Genomic DNA, 17,279 nt, shown 5'->3' with positions numbered 1-17,279 from the left:
CAGAAAGTCTCCGACCAGACTTAACTCATTTCAGTCCATCAACACACAGTGATCATAGTTCAAAGTTACAACCGTAAACAAGGCTTATCTTCTGTGTGTTATTTAAGCAACTACATCGAGAAAAAATATCTTCATGCAAGCCTACCCAGACATGTAATTTTATATCATAGAATCGTAGAATCATAGAGTTGGAAAAGGCTGCTAAGTCCAACCACCTGCTCAATGCTGGAATCTGACTTAAAGCATGCCCAACAGGTGGCTCATCTGCCTCTTGAATGCCTCCAGTGTTGGAGAGCCCACCACCTCCCTAGGTAATTGGTTCCAATGTTGTACCACTTTAAAAGGAAGTTTTTCCCTGATGTTCAACAAAAATCTGGCTCCCTGTAATTGAGCCCATTATTACATGTCCTGCACTCTGGGATGATCAAAAAGTGATCCTGGCCCTCTGTGTGACAATATTTCAAGTACTTGAAGAGTGCTATCATATCTCCCCTCAGTCTTCTCAAGGCCAAACATGCCCAGTTCTTTCAGTCTCTCCTCATAGGACTTTGTTTCCAGTCCTATGGTCAGACTTGTTGCCCTCCTCTGAATTTGTTCCAGTTTGTCTGCACCCTTCTTAAAGTGTGGTGTCCAGAACTGGACACAGTACACAAGATGAGGCTTAACCAGTGCCAAATAAAGGGGAACTAGTAATTCATGTAATTTGGAAACTATAATTCTATTAATGCAGCCTTGAAATGAGTTTATGTGAAGCAGCAGAATGGCATGGGGGGTACTTTCAATTTAACATGGCGGAATGTGAAAAATCCACGCTGTCTATAGTATACAGCCACTCTTGTGTATAATATTCATAAAACCGCTTTCCTTTTAAAAAAACTGTATTTGCTTCCCTTTGAAGGTTTTCATAATACACAATGCCGTGTTTACATATGAGCAGAGAAAGCCACAGAGTACCAGTCCCACAAAAATTTCATTAATAGCTCAGTGAAAAAGTATTTGAGGTGTGGTGCTGAATATGTATAAGTTAGTTCTAATCCCAAAACACGACAAAAAGTTTCTGAAATAGCTCATGGGAATAATAGGCTCCTTACTGATATGAATAGAGTAAATCTCATTTCCAACCCCTTCTAGCTGAAGGCGTAGTTCTCGCTGCTACCTCAATGTAATTCATGTTTTATTATAAAATCTCAATTTGTTTTGTTTGTAATAACAGTTATTTTGATAGTTTGAGAAAAATCTCAACATGGTTGGAAAGAAAGTGCAGACACTCTGACCTTTAAAACAATGCTCGTTTTGACGTAATTCATTTTCTAGTGACATGAGATAATCTCTTGAGTTTCAGCTGGGGGAGAAGGAGGGGGTTGTGTTCCAGTAAAAAGCACACACTGATCAATAATATTTTCTTAAAATATATTAACTTTAATTGAAATCATTTATCACTGCGAGTTTCATACTGCACACTAGATACTGTGAAATATTTCAATGAAAGTGTGATCTGTCTTTTTGAAATAGTTTTAAAATGCCTGTCAAATGGGCATAATAATAGCTTGACAGCTCAAAGAAAGGAAGTAAAATAATCTATGGGATGGTGCACCCAACACTGATCCAACCCAGGATAGTATCAGAGTCACAGCAGACTGAGTAGAAGCTTTCCATATAAAAGGTAACAGATGACCCAGGCACTCCATTTAAGGCTTGATTCACATGATATCCCCTCTTTTGGTGAAGGGAGAAAATAAAAAATGCATGCCTATGCCCCAAATGAATGAGTCACACCCTACCTGACTTAGACATGTATGAGAGAAGGCACAAGAAGTCCACCCTTAAGTCAGGCAAATTTTAAAATACATAGTAGAGATTGCCAAGATCTGTAGCAGGATGGAAGCTGCGTTGCGGGAGTTCACACAACCTTTTCTGGTAGAAAGAATGCTTTAGAAGGGAAAGTCGAGATGGTTGTTCTATAACTATCCTTTATTTTATATTTTTAGAACATCAGTAGCCTGACTCCCATATGACACCATTCTACACACAAGAATCCAGTTTGGACCACTGTCACCAACCCGCCCTTCACTAGGGATACCTCCTGAATCCCCACCTAGTGTGACACTTGCCTCAGCCTGGGTCAGAGATGCTTTCTACACCACAAGCTTCAGCCCTTCCACCCTTTGTCCCACCCAAAAGGTGACCACTGGTGTGCCCTGTTAGCACAATAGGACATTGGTACAGGAACTGAATAGGACCCTGATATGGTAGCACACGAGACCAGGCAGACACGCAGGAATTCAAATGAACCAAATAACTGTATTAAAAGACAAGATGTTAAATAGTATATTGATGTAGAGTGCCTATCTTCCCTACCTGTCCTACCCCCCAACTAATATGTAACCCACCCTTTTCCACCCAGCTCACTCCCACAACACAATCTCCCTTCCCATCCAAGTCCCAACCAAAAAAAGCTCCTAACTGTCAAAACTAACTTTTTTATTCAAGCCTCCCTTAGAACTCTCACTCACACACACCCTCCCACCTGGCAGTCTTACATCACTCATACTCCCAGGCATTCAATTAACTCCTTCAAATCCATAACACATTTAGTAAGAGTTCCCAAGGAGTTTCATTACAACCATTGTATGTCAGCTTAATTAACCAGAGATATAGATGAAACTTTCACCTGACTGCACAGCCTCTTTGGTGCTCACTTTGAGGTGAACCTGAATGCAATATAAAAATCTCTAATTAACCATCGTTGCTTATTCCATATGAACCGGGAAATTGATTACTAGCTTCAGAACAAACCAATACCCAAACCAACTTTAAGCTGTTTAGAAATCTGGCTTGTTCAGAAGTTAGTAGCCATAGTTTTAATTCAGACAAAAACAAGTAACTATGGGTAGTATTCAATACTATCCCTACTCAGAATAGACCCATTAAGTTAATGGGCATGACTAACTCAGGCCCATTAATTTCAACGGGCTTACCGTGTGCAGGACCTTTTGAAGACATTCCTATGGTTAAACAACCTGGTTAAATCATGCCTCGAAAGAGAGTAGAAATGGGCTGCATGTATGGACAAAAGGCTCATTCAGATCTCAGTGGAGATGGTCCAACTGGTACTAATGCCAAGCATGTGTTCTCCTTCATTCTTTCCTGAAAGAGGAGGAAGAATCTTGTCCATGGAGCTAAGTCTCTACTAAGCCCTCCCTCCTCTTCTTCCAGGGAACCACTACTGCAGCTATGATTCTGGCTGGTGGAGAAAACGTTACTGTGAGGTTGGTGTGTCAGTCTGATAGCCACTGCACAGCAAAAATCCTAAACATATGCATGTAAAAGTCTACGGGGCTCACTCGCCAGTAACTGTTTCAGGATTATAGTTTCAGAGGGACATTTGCAGATTATGAAGTTGACTAAACTGAAAGTTGCTCAAATACAGAAAGACCAAAAGTACTGATAATAGAAAGCAGAAGTGCTGGACATCCCACACACTTCCTTCTAGCTCTGATACAATTCAGAGAAAAGAGTCACTTAAGTCTCCTTGACATTAGTGGGACTTCAGGTGTACATTGAAATTCTTTAAAAAAATCTCATTGAGCTCAAAAGGGATTTAATACACTGGTCTTTTTCTTGACTGCACCCATAGTTAAACAGAGTTCACTATGTCTCAGGAACATTGCTTGTTTTAAAAAGAAAGAGCACATGCTAGATAAAAAGTAGGATAAATTTGGCAAAACATTTGTGCAAGAAGCTGACAAATGAGCTTATTAGAGTGGCAACACAACTGAAGACTTATGGGAATGATAACGTTAAAAAAGGAAATGCTGCTGAAAGGACAGAATTTCAAAAGACTATGAAAAACTTATTTTCTTAGAAATCCAACAAATTCTTTGTTTTTTATTAGCACAAAAGGTTTTAAAGGGAGGAAGTATATTTTAAAGATTTTTTTAAAAATCAAATCAAATCACAGCAATATTAACTTCTTGAAAGCTTGCTTTCCACACATTCTTTATCGCTTTTGTGAAAGGATGTTACATTTGTAAATAATGGCATACTTCTAACATCTGTTTCCAAGATCTGTTTCTAGTCCCAAAGCTCAAATGTACAAGATCAAGGCATCCTAGCAACCTTACTGTATCTCGCCTTTGATTTTTAAGTAGCAATTTAGATTTTTACAAGTAATTTAGATAAAAGCATCTAATTTTGTCACATGGTATTAGAAACTCTTTAATCTCTTTAAAAAAACAGAAAAGCAGAACAGAGTTAATATGACTCCCAACCAAGTAAGTGTTCTTTTTGAACTATCCAAGAATCCTGGAGTAAGAATGTTAAAGCAGACACTTTGACAATAAAAGTTAGAGGCCTTCCTATTACACCGTTTCCTTCCAAATGCTTTTTGCTCTCTAAGCTACAATGCCCCAATAAGAAGGACACACTGTTGAAACTTCCCTGAATTATGCCTTTAATAACCTCACCAATTCAATAGTTCAGTACCCAAGCTTCTAACACTATACAGCCAATTACTGTTTCACTTCTGGTTAACTAACTCGCATAACCTCCCTAAGGTAATAGCTAAAGCTATTAACGCCACTGGATCACAGCCTTAACTTCTAGTACTTTGTTCTTATCCAGACTACAGATTTCTAGCAGTGCACCGATGTCAGCTTTAGGAGGGAAAGTCGAGATGGTTGTTCTATAACTATGCTTTATTTTATATTTTTGGAACATCAGTCCTTTTTCTGTACTGCAATGAGATTCATCGAGCCACAATCAAGGTAGTTATACTTGGGGGGGGGGGGAATGTACAAAAATTGACTACTAGTTTTTATCTATATTGGTTTCATTTTATTAAATCTGTTTTTAAAGTTTGTTTTTATTGTTATTTTTAATATTGTTTCTTTTTTTATTATTAAAGATGCATCTTGCCGGGGGGGGGAACATTTCTTGCCCTCCAAAACATACAAGAATTTTCAAGGAACAGCTGTCAAGAATGGACAAAGCAGGCACTTACCATTTCAAGGCAGGCTCCTTGTCTATTTACAGTACTATACAGGCAGAGATAACCAGGACTCATACATGGCCCAAAATATCACCATTAATGAAGGCATGGACCAGAGGCAACTTTCCTTTCTCTGTACCTAAATCAAGCAATACCTGCATCAACTATCGTAATTCACAAGATTGGGTGTTCATGGTATTACAACTGAAGGCATTAGCGAGCCAGAGAGTCTTCCCCAGGCTACTGTAAAAGCATGACTAAAAGAAGGGTTGACATAAAGACTGGGAAACCACAAACCTGGCATGATTAGTTTTATGAAGCAATGAGCAGACAGGTTCCCAGAAGAATATCCCAGAAAGGGCTACATTTTATATCTACTCCAAAAATGGCTATGGTACTGAAAAAACTGCTCCCATATAAAAGTAAGACAGGCATTGTGACCAACAAATCATTTGGTTCAGCAGCTTGGCAAGCAGATTAGCAATAATAGCAAGACAGTATGTGTCCTATAGTGGGACAAGCCACCCCAGATACAGCTTCACATACATCAGCTTTGAGAGAGCACTGTGGACTAAGTTACATGATAAGCAGGCATAAATTCAGAAGCTGAAGCCACTTGATAAGCACATTTATGACAGAGTCATTCTGCATTTTAAAAAACTCACCTTACAGTTTCTAGAATCTGTATTTAAATCAATCTCTTGCAATCAGCTTAACCACAAGATTTCAACTTCTTAAAGCAGAGGGTTTCTATAAAACCAAACCACCTGGGGGGAAAAAAGAAAAAGAAGTAAATTTCTGAAGACGAAATTCAATTAAAACTAAATTGCAGCTGCAGCAGATACCACAGAACAGTAATAACTCCCTGGTAGCAAAAATTTCATATTCCAAATGCTTAGTTTAAAGGACATTGATTCTTCCCACAAGACAGACAAAAATCTGCACACCAGGAGCTAGGTGGGTTCTTTGGTTGCATCCACTACTAACGTAAGGGCTAACACTTCCATGCTTTCAACTGGATGAGAGCTTATTTATGCATTTAACAGAATCAAGTGGTCAAGCTTCTGCTGAATCATACTATTTTGGTACAAAGGGAGAGAGAATTCAAACACAATCCCACCCACCTGGAGCCTATCATCATAGTCCACAAAAAACAAGCTTTACCATTTGATTCAGCTGGCAGATTTGGAGCAAGATGGGAAATTGCATCCTTATAAAGGTGTAAATGGAAATGGACTGCCTTCAAGTCGATCCCGACTTATGGCTACCCTATTAAGAGGATTTTCATGGTAAGCGGTATTCAGAGGGGTTTACCATTGCCTTCCTCTGAGGCTAGTCCTCCCCAGCTGGCTAGGGCCTGTTCAGCTTGCCACAGCTGCACACGCCAGCCCCTTCCTTGTCCGCAACTGCCAGCTGGGGGGCAACTGGGCTCCTTGGGACTATGCAGCTTGCCACGGCTGCACAGGTGGCAGGGCACGTAACCCCCGAGCCACTCACTGTGGGGGTGATCTTTAGCTGGCCCTTTATACCCAGGAGACACGAGCAGGGATTTGAACTCAGACTCTGGACTCCCAGCCAGGCTCTCCTCCCCACTGTGCTATACCATCTCATAAAGGTGTAAACATGCCCTTAAAAATACTACCTAAAACCCAAGGTGACATGGAAACACATTTTACAGAGAGCTAAATGTTGGAAGTGGGGCAAGAGCAACTCCTGTTTGGGTTCTTTTGTTTGTATTCCAGAAGGAAGATAGAGTCAGGATCCTCCAGCTGGCTAGGCTTGCCTACCTTTACCTGTGCTGTTCTCTACCTAACTTCCTTCCATTGTAAACTGTTATGCTCAGGGAAGCTTATCTGCCCCTCCTTCCTTTGTCTTTTCTTCCCCTGTCCAAGGAGAGAGGAGACATCTTTGTCTTTGCTCTCTCTCCTGAGCCATGAGCGCAATACCCACGTCTGGGCATTGTGCCTTCAACTTAGTTAGTTAGAACTAGTTACGCCTTTCCTATCTACTATGTATTTCTATAAATAAAGTAGCTCTTCTTATTTTAGTAAGTCTTAAGTCTCAGTGATCTAAATGCAGGGTAAAAGCCTGCTATTTAGGTAAACACACACACTGGCACACACGCATCTCAGACCGCTGACAATCTCTGCATATACAAATTTCCATAACACTAAAGAGCAGCACTAAGGGGAATATGCATAATATGGAGGGAAACTAGAATAAGAAACTTTTTCACTGAGGGAAGCATGCTAAAGCCAGAGTTCTCTATTTTTAAGAATATATGCAGTTTTGGTACCCAGAGGTTAAAAAAAAAGTTAAAAACAAACATGAAGACAGTTTTATATCCATGGCACCTATCTCAGATGCAGTAAATGTGAAAATAATCCTCATGATGGGAGGTGGCATGTATTCTGGCAAAATGAACTGCTGCCATTACCTCAGAATCAATATAATTTTTCTCTTTTAAAGTGAATATAACATCACATATTGATTTTGTATTTTGAGTACAACACATTTCAGCCCTGCATAACAAAGAAAAGTCTTCCAGAGGTAAATGAGTTACTATATACTTTAGTTGCAGAGATGTAGGGTAGTTTCACAGTTTCCTAGATGCGTAGGAGAGGAAAGCAAAATCCACATGCACAACTGAACACGCAGCGTTTTTCACTATGATACATGACAAGAGACTATGTTCTGGCACAATACTGGCTGCGCCCAGGTGCAGTACTAAGCCATTAACTGTGGCTAAGCAAATCTGACTTCTCAACATTGCCAGCAGGGTGGGGCAGGTGGGGCTACATTGCACTCCTGATTTTTCAACACTGTGTCACTGCTGGTTAATGAGAGGGGAAGGGGCAAGGCAGCTTGGTGCAGTGCAGCGGCAGAACCAATTTGACACTCGCGATGCCAAGTTCCCTGCTGCCTTGCCCCTCCCCCTCTCATTAACCAGCAGTGACACACAGTGTTGAAAAATCAGGAGTGCAATGTAGCCCCACCTGCCCCACCCTGCTGGCTGCTTCTGTTCAAAGGCCTACTGCTTCCAAGACAGAGTATACAACATTACATATAGATTGAGCTCTAGCACTTCACTCCTCCCTTCCTCCCTGGGGAAACATGGAGCAGCTGTCTTGGCCCTGCATTTGGCGTGTTTTAATTTAGAGAAAAGGTGAGTAAGAGGTGACATGACAGAAGTGTATAAAATTATGCATGGCATGAGAAAAAAGTTTTTCTTCCTCTCCCATAATACTAGAATTTGAGGACATCCAATGAAGCTAAGCGTTGGGAGGATTCGGGACAGTCCAAAGTACTTCTTCACACAGAACATAGTTAAACTATGCAGTTTGCATCCACAAAAGGCAGTGATGGCCACCAACTTGAGGATTAGACGAATTCATGGAGGACAATTGCTACTAGCCACAGCTCTACTTTCAATGTCAGAGGCAGTATGTTTCTGAATGTCAGTTGCTGGAAATTCCAAGTGGAGAGTGCATTACTGCACTCAAGTCCTTCTTGTGGGCTTCCCAAGGGCATCTGGTTGGCCAATGTAAGAACAGGACACTGAACTACATGGACCATTAGCCCATGTAGCTAATTACCTTAGCCTTCCCACTGCCACATTCTATCACACAGCATTTCAGAATGCAACCATTTTAAGTCATAACTGAAAGACAAAACAAAACAGGGGAAAAGGTAGTGCTACTGCTGTCAAAGAGGAAAGGCAGGTAAATTTACTTAAGGAACCATTTTTAAATCATTCTAAAGATGTACATATTCACCTCTTCTATGACACCTTAAATACTGGCAAACTTATTGTGGTAGAAGCTTTCGTCACTAGAGTTCTCTTTGTTGGAAACTGTCCTACCCAGAAAAGAATGCCATCAGCAGATTTCCTAACAGTGGCCTGGTTCACATGTAACATTAAGCCATGTATGAAACAATGAGTTAACCGCCAATAAAGCATCAAAAAAATCCTTAAAAACTATCAATAAATACAGTAAATACAGATTGGTTAAAGCAGGCATGTTGCAAAGGCATGTCCAAACAATATAGTTTTCAGAAAAAAGTATAATTTAATAAACCATGGCTTAGCGTTCTGTGCAAACTAGGCCAGTATTATCTCATATACTGCAAGTTCCCACAGGATTTAAATGGAAAAATATTAATTTCACATCTCAGTATTTTTTGTTTAGTTTTATTAACTCTGCTCTTCTTCCCCATGCACTATCCTAAAAATGGATTAAATTATTCTGCATAGTAGAATTAAGCATTTGAAGACAGAGAACCCTGTTATGTACAGTCTAGAACTGGAGCTTTTGTTTAAAAATATTTATTTTGGGGATTAATTGACACAGGTGGTCATCACTCATTCATCCAAGGATAGAGATGTAAAATTTCCGAAGACTTTGAAGCCATGGGAAAAAAAATTCAGTCCTGCAACCAAGCCTAAACCTAGATGAAATAGATACACATAATCAGTATCAACCAGAAAGCCCTTGCATTTGTTCTCCAACAACCCTCTCTACCCACCCCCAAAAGGGATATTGGTGACTGTCCAGTAGTTATCACACACCATTGGGTCTAGAATGCTCTTTTTTAAAGAGTAAACCCACCACCGCTTCTTTAAGAGAAGGTGGTGGGCACCTCCCCATCATGCAATGATGCATTTACTATACCCTGAACCCACTTGGTCATCCCTCTCCACCTAGCTTTAACCAGCCAGGAAAGACAGGACTTGAGAGGGGTTGTGGTCAGACGCTTTACCGTGATGATGGCAGTGAAATTAGAGGGGGGGATTAGCCGCTTTTATTTTTCCTTAAAAACCTTCCAACAAACACAGGGTGAAAATTGATGTTGTGATAGATGTAAAGCACAAAAACACCAGTCTGTGTGACATATTTAGATGGGAAGTTTGGCTGTTTTCAGGCACACAGAGATTCCAAGAGGCTGCCAACATTTGACACTTTGGCAAGCTATATATTCCTAAGAATCTTAAAATCTTGTGTGTCGGAATATAAGATTTGTGTGAGTGAGCGAGTGAATCCTAACAAAGGATTGAACAGTTTCAGTAGCAAGCTATTTGAATATTACTTATGGGGGAATCACAAATATAAACCCAGAGACCCCTTTAACACATGTGCGGGCAGGTGCGCGCACACACACACAGAGAAGATATATGTTTATGACACAGGAGCCTGTATCTTACACAATTTGGTTTTGAATTGCAAAGCAGCTTTTTTCCGATCTTTACCCACTGTGCATGAATAGGGTTGCCAGCAAGGAAAAAACAAAAATGCAAATCCCTGAGGTTTGGTATGCAGAAATCAGAAGGTGAAAGACAAATTATCCCCTGCTACTTTGCTGTAGATTAAGACTTAGTTCTCTTTGAGGTGTCAACTCTGACTAGGTTGTACTGCTTCAGACCACAGATGTAGGCAAGCATAACTGGCTTTTCCTATATACAAAAAAGTTCATTCCACATAGAAATTTTCAGTATTTTTGTATGGAGAAGCATTCAGTCAAATCAACCTCCCAGCTATAGCCTGTCCAGAGCTTAGAAAAGTTACTTTTTTGAACTACAACTCCCATCAGCCCCAGCCAGCATGGCCACTGGATTGGGCTGACGGGAATTGTAGTTCAAAAAAGTAACTTTTCCAAGCTCTGCCTGTAGCATTGTAGGAGAGACTTTTATTCATATGCAATAGCTGCAAACCTTTATTTATTTATTGAATTTATTAGTTGCCCATCTGGCTGGCTGTCCAGCCACTTAAGTGGGCTTTACCATTTGACCACTGGATACTGCCTAGGATGCTACCTGCCTGACCCTCAGTACAAACACTTTGCCTTTATTTAGTACTGTGTTTATATCTTACTTTTCCTCCAAAGAGTCAAGGTAGGGTTACCAGGTCTCTGGTTTTTGGCTGGAGTCTCTGACTTTTTGGGGTTCCCTCCGGTTCTCCAGCTAGCACCCCTTAATCTCCAGACTCTCAGCTTCAATTTAAAAAAATATTAAGTTTCTAGGTGGTCTGGTTCCCGAGATATACACCAAAACATCAACTGCCCCCCCACGCGACTGTTAAATCTGTTTTACAGATCTTTATAACAGCTCCTAGCTCTAACTACAACTCCCATCAGCCCAATCCAGTGACCATGCTGACTAGGCTGATGGGAGTTGTAGTTTTAAAAAAGTAACTTTTCCAAGCTCTGGCTCTAACCCTGCCCTTTCAGGATTGTAGCCAATAAATGAAGCCTGGGTTGTGACTTGTTGATCCAGGCATGCCTAGGCTTAATTTCAACGTTGGGAAATGGTGGCTCTGAGATTTTGCAGTTTGAGTAAGTAATATGGCTTCAAGGTGTTTTTTCTCTTGTGTGCAAGAATCAGACCCTGGACTATGAAATATGAAAGTATTTAATCCAATACTTGCTTTCCATGTACCTGGAGTAAACCCCATTGAACTCCATTAGGACTTACTTTTGAGTAGACATGGTTAGGATTGTGCTGTAAATTAATGGGACTTTGACTAAACGTAGCACAGATCCTATTTTTAAAGCAATTAGGCAGGGTTTACCTAGGTATCACAGTTTTATTATATAGGAAACTAATACTGATTTTAAAAATATGTTCCTCAATGACCAACTGGTTTGACAATAAACTATTATATGGGGTGTATTTTTACACCTGTGTATGTGTGTGTGTGGGGGAAGCCTTTCCAACATCCCTGTGAGGTAGGGTTGGTGATGGAAACCAAGGCAGCTCACAATAAGAAATAAATCCCTTTAAAAACCAATAACCATAAAACAAGTATAAACAGTTGCAAAACAGCTTAAAGTGGCATGATTCTGAATTTTGGGTTGGGTAAATGAAGTTTATTTATTTATTTTTATTTATTTATTATTTGATTTATATCCTGCCCTTCCTCCCAGTAGGAGCCCAGGGTGGCAAACAAAAGCACTAAAAACACTTTAAAAATCATAAAAACAGACTTTAAAATATATTAAAACAAAACTTCTTTAAAAGCATTTTTAAAAGCTTTAAAAACATTTTTTTAAAGAAAAGGTTTAAAAACATATTAAAAAGCAATTCCAACACAGACACAGACTGGGATAAGGTCTCAACTTAAAAGGCTTGTTAAAAGAACAAGTTCCTTATCACTTGAGGGTACAGTTTTCCCTGGTTGAGTAAGCCCCATTGAATACATTGGGACTTGCTTCTGAGTAAACAAACATAGGATTGCACTATAAATATCTTTACAGGTTGTGTAAATAATGAACATATTTGATAGTCATGCTTATATAAATATTTTGTCATACTGTGTCCCAATAAGTATCCGATTTCACACTATGGTTGTACAATACTTCCTCTACATTTTAAGTATGCCTTGGGGTGGTCATGGTTCTCCATTGTTTTCATCCTGAGGGGCAAATAGGCTGAGAGATGGTGAGTAGCCCATGGTCACCCACTACAGTTTATAGCTCGTTTCCATTTTGAAAAATTAATTAAAACAATTTACATGCAGGCAAAATTTATTAAGTGGATTCAAATACGTTTAAAGCACATCTGTCAGGCCCAGGATGTGACTCAGGAACCAGACCAGCGGTTGTAGTTAATTCGTGTTTTATTAGGGTAATGTCCAAACAAAGACTGCGTTTTCTCATGAAGCAATACAGGGATACAGGTCCTGCGGCATTGGGAGAAAGTTGACAGAGCAAGGGACTTCTTCCCGCCTGTTCTTTAAGAAGGGGCCAAACGGGCGCGCAATCTTTCGCTCCTCCTTAACTGCCCCTCAGGTACTGCCCGCCTTCCCCCCTTCTCTCCTGTCTTTTCAGCTGTCTGCGTGTGCGCGGTGAGGGGGGAAGCATCACCCCCTCCTCTTCTGAAGTTTCCGATTCCAGGATGGGGGATAGGGGAGGGGCTGATGGTAAACTGCCTCCCTGCTTTTCGGCTGTGAGCAGCCCTCCCTCTTCCCCCTCTTGCTCTGAGCCTGAAAGAGGGGGAGGCGTGAGAATGTCCAGGGAGGGCTCAGGCTCCCCGTTGCTAAGCGACCTTATCACTGGCAGTTCCTCTGGTTCGTCTTCGCTCCAAAGAGGGGAAGTTCCTCCCCCTTCCCTCTGCCATCCATCCGAATACTCTTCTCCCAACTCTCCGGGATCCAGCTCCCCGGGATTGGGACCCCAGCTCTGCCTTCCGACAACATCCAACTCGCATTTAAAGCGCACAACTTCCCCTAAAGAATCCTGGGAAGTGTCATTTCCCCCTCACAGTTATAGTTCTCACCAATCTTAACAAACTGCAGTTCCCATGATTCTCTGGTGGGATTCATGTCCTTCAAATGGGTGTTGAATGTGCTTTAAATGAATGGTGTGGATCTGCCCTAGGTATGATGTGCATTCAAGAGTGAATTGAAAAGAACAATTTTAAAAGATACTTTTTACTCTTACTCATTTCTTAGACCTCTTTCTGAAGTGAAGGGTCAAATCTGTAAAGATGTTTGGAGCAGCCACGTTAAAAGATAAGGTCTGGGCATTCCAGGCAGGGGGTTGCCAACCCTGCTTGGAGATGGATGTCTTTGCAGAGGATCCCTAGTCAAGGTTTACCAACAGCACAATCCAAACTATATCTACTCAGAAGTCAGTCCTGTTGAGTTCTATGGGGCTTAATCCCTTAATAAGTGTGTTTAGAATTGTAGCCTTCAGGAGCATCCATCTTTACTCCCCCATCTAACATCTCCACAACACTAGGCTCCTTTGTCTCTACAGTGGCCTTCTGGTGACTGGCCTGGCCTGAAGTCACTTAAACCCTTCTTGCTGAAAGCAAGTAGGCTAGATTAAATGTTCCCTACCCAGGCTCCATCTTTTAGCTAAGATTTCTATTTTAATTTCCAATCAGATATTTTTTTTAACTGTATGCTCCAAGCAACTGTGATTGATGCTTAATGTATCATGCTTAATGACATCACTCAGGCCTGCCCCATGACATCACTCGGGCCCGCCTCCATGGCATCACTCGGGCCCGCACCTCAAATCTCAGGTTTTGGGATGCTTCTGACCTGGCAAACCTAAGTCAAGGTGGTGTGCATGGCTCTCCCCCTCTCCCTATTATCCTTTCAGAAGTTAGCAACTCAAGGAGTGCTACGTAATTTCTCAGGTTGTAGCCTAAAAAGATATTGGGCTAGACTAGAGGCAGCAAACTGTAAATGCAGTTTTTGCAATGATGCCCCTTTGATAAGACTTTTGCATATTCTGTACAAAGCATTTTGCACCAAATTGTGCTTTTAAAAACAGCTGAAAAAACATGCAGTTTCACCAACAGATGAGGAAGTGGCTCGAACGCCTCATTAATGAAAGCAGTAAGATTACCAAATATGGAAAATAAGTAAGCTGTGTGGAAGGTCTTAGTTCAATTTTAGCTATAGAGTTCAAATAAGAACAAGACCATGACTAGATAAGGGAATATGCTAGGGAAGACTTTACAGGTGTTAACAGCAACTATTTTCTTTGTTTATTAGTTATTTATTATTTGATTTATATCCCGCAGGAGCCCAGAGAGGCAGGACTAGCCTTGAGACTTTTTGCACTAGCTAATGATACTATATGGGAAGAATGGTAGAAGTAATTTTGCATCAAGATTACTTGATGCCACCCTTTCCTAAGGACAAAGACTTAATCTTAATTCCATATTCCAGTTGTTCCCAAATAACTTTTTTTTAGTCTTTCATTACTTTTACAGAAAGAAAATGAAGGCTGAGATACACAATTTGTTCTATTTCCATAGGTTTATGGCTGAGTGGACACCCACTCATTACCAATATTGCAGACCAATCTATCTTACACCTCTTTGTGGTCGCATCTATTAAATTACAGCAAACTCAATATAAGACGCCAGGGCGAGGTTCATATGTGCTCAAATACACACAGGTAATGCAGAGAGTAATTAACGAATTTGGTCATGATCACATTGGTATTTCATTCCCAAGGTCACAGACAAGATGTCTAGCGGTCATTCCTATCAGACCTTCCATTAATGACAGAAGAAAAACCATCATCCTCTTCATTGATTAAGTGTTTCTTACCAAAGAAAAAAAGAATGGTCATGAGAACTCTTGATGAAGCACAGATGCATCCCATGCTACCCTTGGATGGGCTCTATAAAGACACAATGCATGTACATTAACCTGAATGACACAGAGCAGTCTTTCTAGCAATTTGGCTTGCTTTATTTCCACCGAAGCCTCTTCCACCTCATTTGAGCAAGTGAGTACACATTTTAAATCGTGATGAGAGACTCCAATTTTCACATCTTCATGGATGCAGTGTCAAATATATTTGTAATGGGTTCATCTATTATCTGTCACTGCTGAGCAAACTAGGTGAGAAAATAATGGTTAGTGGTACATTAGGTGGAATCCATGCCTGATGAAAATGAAAACAGTGTTAATAGAGTTGTTAAGAGTTTTGTTTGTTTGCTCAATCCATGCATCCCATCTCAAGTTCATAATTGCATCTCATATACGAGCAGGGGCTTGAAAGAGCTAGGCCTCTTTTTTGCAACACAGCTCTTTTATTTTAAAGACAGAAATCTGATAGAAGTGCTCAGATGACTGCACTGTAGTAAGCTTTGTTGGCAGTAAAAGGTAGCTTATGACATCACCAGAAGAAGAAAAAGAAATATGAGCAATACAAGGAAGTTGCCATATAAAAGCACAGAAAAGGCCTTGAAAAAAATGCTCAACAAGGCTCTAGATTTCTTAGCTCTTTCTTGTAATGTCCAGAAAAGCATGCAGATTCTCTTGGAATATAAAAACCCTAAGAGGCTTCCATTTTGATATTTGTAAAAAAGAAATTCCAAACAGCTAAATGAGGATCATTGCAGAGTTGAAGCAGGAACTCAGAGCCAATACATCATCTAAACTAGCATTCCTCTTTCAGAGACTCACAGTTAGAAAACTGAAACATCTTTGTGTTGGCATCATGATGTTGAAGCAATGGTTTCCAGTGTCCTAACAGACTGAACACATTGGGAATTACTTCTGTGAAAGCATATAGAGAATCAGGCTGCATGACAAGTTGGGGAGCAAAGTCCTTACCAAGTCCTGCTTTGAGCTGGAGCTCTTTGGGCCACATTTTACATCATCACTGTCCCCTGACCATCCAGAGAGGCTTTTTTACTTAGTACAGCAAGTTGCAGTACAAAGAGGGTGAGGATCCAAGCCTATTGCTCCTATTTTAGTAGAAAGAAAGTGATGCCAAGGGGCAAGTCCATTAGTGAAATAGAGCTTTGAACCAGATAGAGCAGGACTTACTGAAGACAAGCATTCTATGTGGCTTAAAATGCTGAGCTTGGCCTCAGAATCACAACTGTTCTATATTAAGCTACGTTACTAATCACTGCCAATGTAACAGGATATTATACAACAAAAATAGATATAGATTTAATGCATGTAATCAGATGGATGAATAGAACTGTATTTTATTTTTCCAAGTTAACATTAATGTTTAATATGCTGGAGATAAGTGCGTCATAAAGTTCTACATTATTCAGTAAGTTCTGCAATTATAAAAAGACTTTGCACATCATTATTGTTCAAGACAGTCCACTTCCCACAAAATACTTTGCTTAAGCAGTTCTGCACCTTACAGGAAATGGACACTTTGCTGCATAAAAGTTAAGGTCTCCCAGCAGCCAGTCAGTTGTCATTTCAAAGAACTCCCCCACTCTGTATCTCCCCAGGTAAGTGATGCACAAATGATCTGTGCTGGTCTCTGCTTAATTTATAATACACCTCTATGTCATAAACCAATTATCAGCATTTGACACAATCAGCACTTGCTAGTTTGAAAAACAATTAAAATTTCTGAGCTGTCTCCTATAATAAAAACACAATCTGAAGTAGTACTACTGAAAAAAGTTGTTATGCTCAGCCCATCATTGCAATTCCACCTCTATCAACCATGCTAGGCCTCAGTGAATAATACAGACTGAGGCAGATAAACACCAGTGTTTATGATGTGCAGCTGGTGATACTTACCATTAACAGCAAAAGGAGCATCAGTTAAATTAACATTCTTCATTCTTTCATTTCCATTTGTGGTTTGACAGACATACCTGGAGTCCATATAAATGATTAGGAGCAAGAGTAAGCTATGTCATGAACTAGACTATGTTATGGGAACCACCACTGTAATTAAAATTTCAAAAAGAGTTACACTGCTGGAGTATTCAGTGGAGGCACCATGACCTACTTTGAATTTTAACAGCCAGGAAGCCAGCCACAAAAGCTTACATTAGCCAAAC

At 40.3% G+C, this 17,279-nt stretch overlaps 1 protein-coding gene across 7 annotated transcripts in view; it reads right to left on the bottom strand.

Moving 5' to 3' along the window:
- The window catches only part of KLHL29 (kelch like family member 29), a 616,221-nt gene that overhangs the window by 524,359 nt on the left and 74,583 nt on the right, over window positions 1-17,279 (bottom strand). For 6 of the 7 annotated variants that reach the window (XM_061622698.1, XM_061622704.1, XM_061622705.1 and 3 more), the window contains exon 2: window positions 5,656-5,757. The exons of the other annotated variant lie outside the window; for it this stretch is intronic. The gene's annotated coding sequence lies outside the window, so the exon portion shown is untranslated. The remainder of the gene's footprint in view (window positions 1-5,655; window positions 5,758-17,279) is intronic. 7 annotated transcript variants of the gene reach the window in all.

The sequence above is a fragment of the Rhineura floridana genome, chromosome 4, assembly GCF_030035675.1.
Source record: "Rhineura floridana isolate rRhiFlo1 chromosome 4, rRhiFlo1.hap2, whole genome shotgun sequence".
NCBI classification, from domain to species: Eukaryota; Metazoa; Chordata; class Lepidosauria; order Squamata; family Rhineuridae; genus Rhineura; species Rhineura floridana.
The sequence above is the reverse complement of the archived record's forward strand: the minus strand, read 5'-3'. Positions and strand labels throughout refer to the sequence as shown.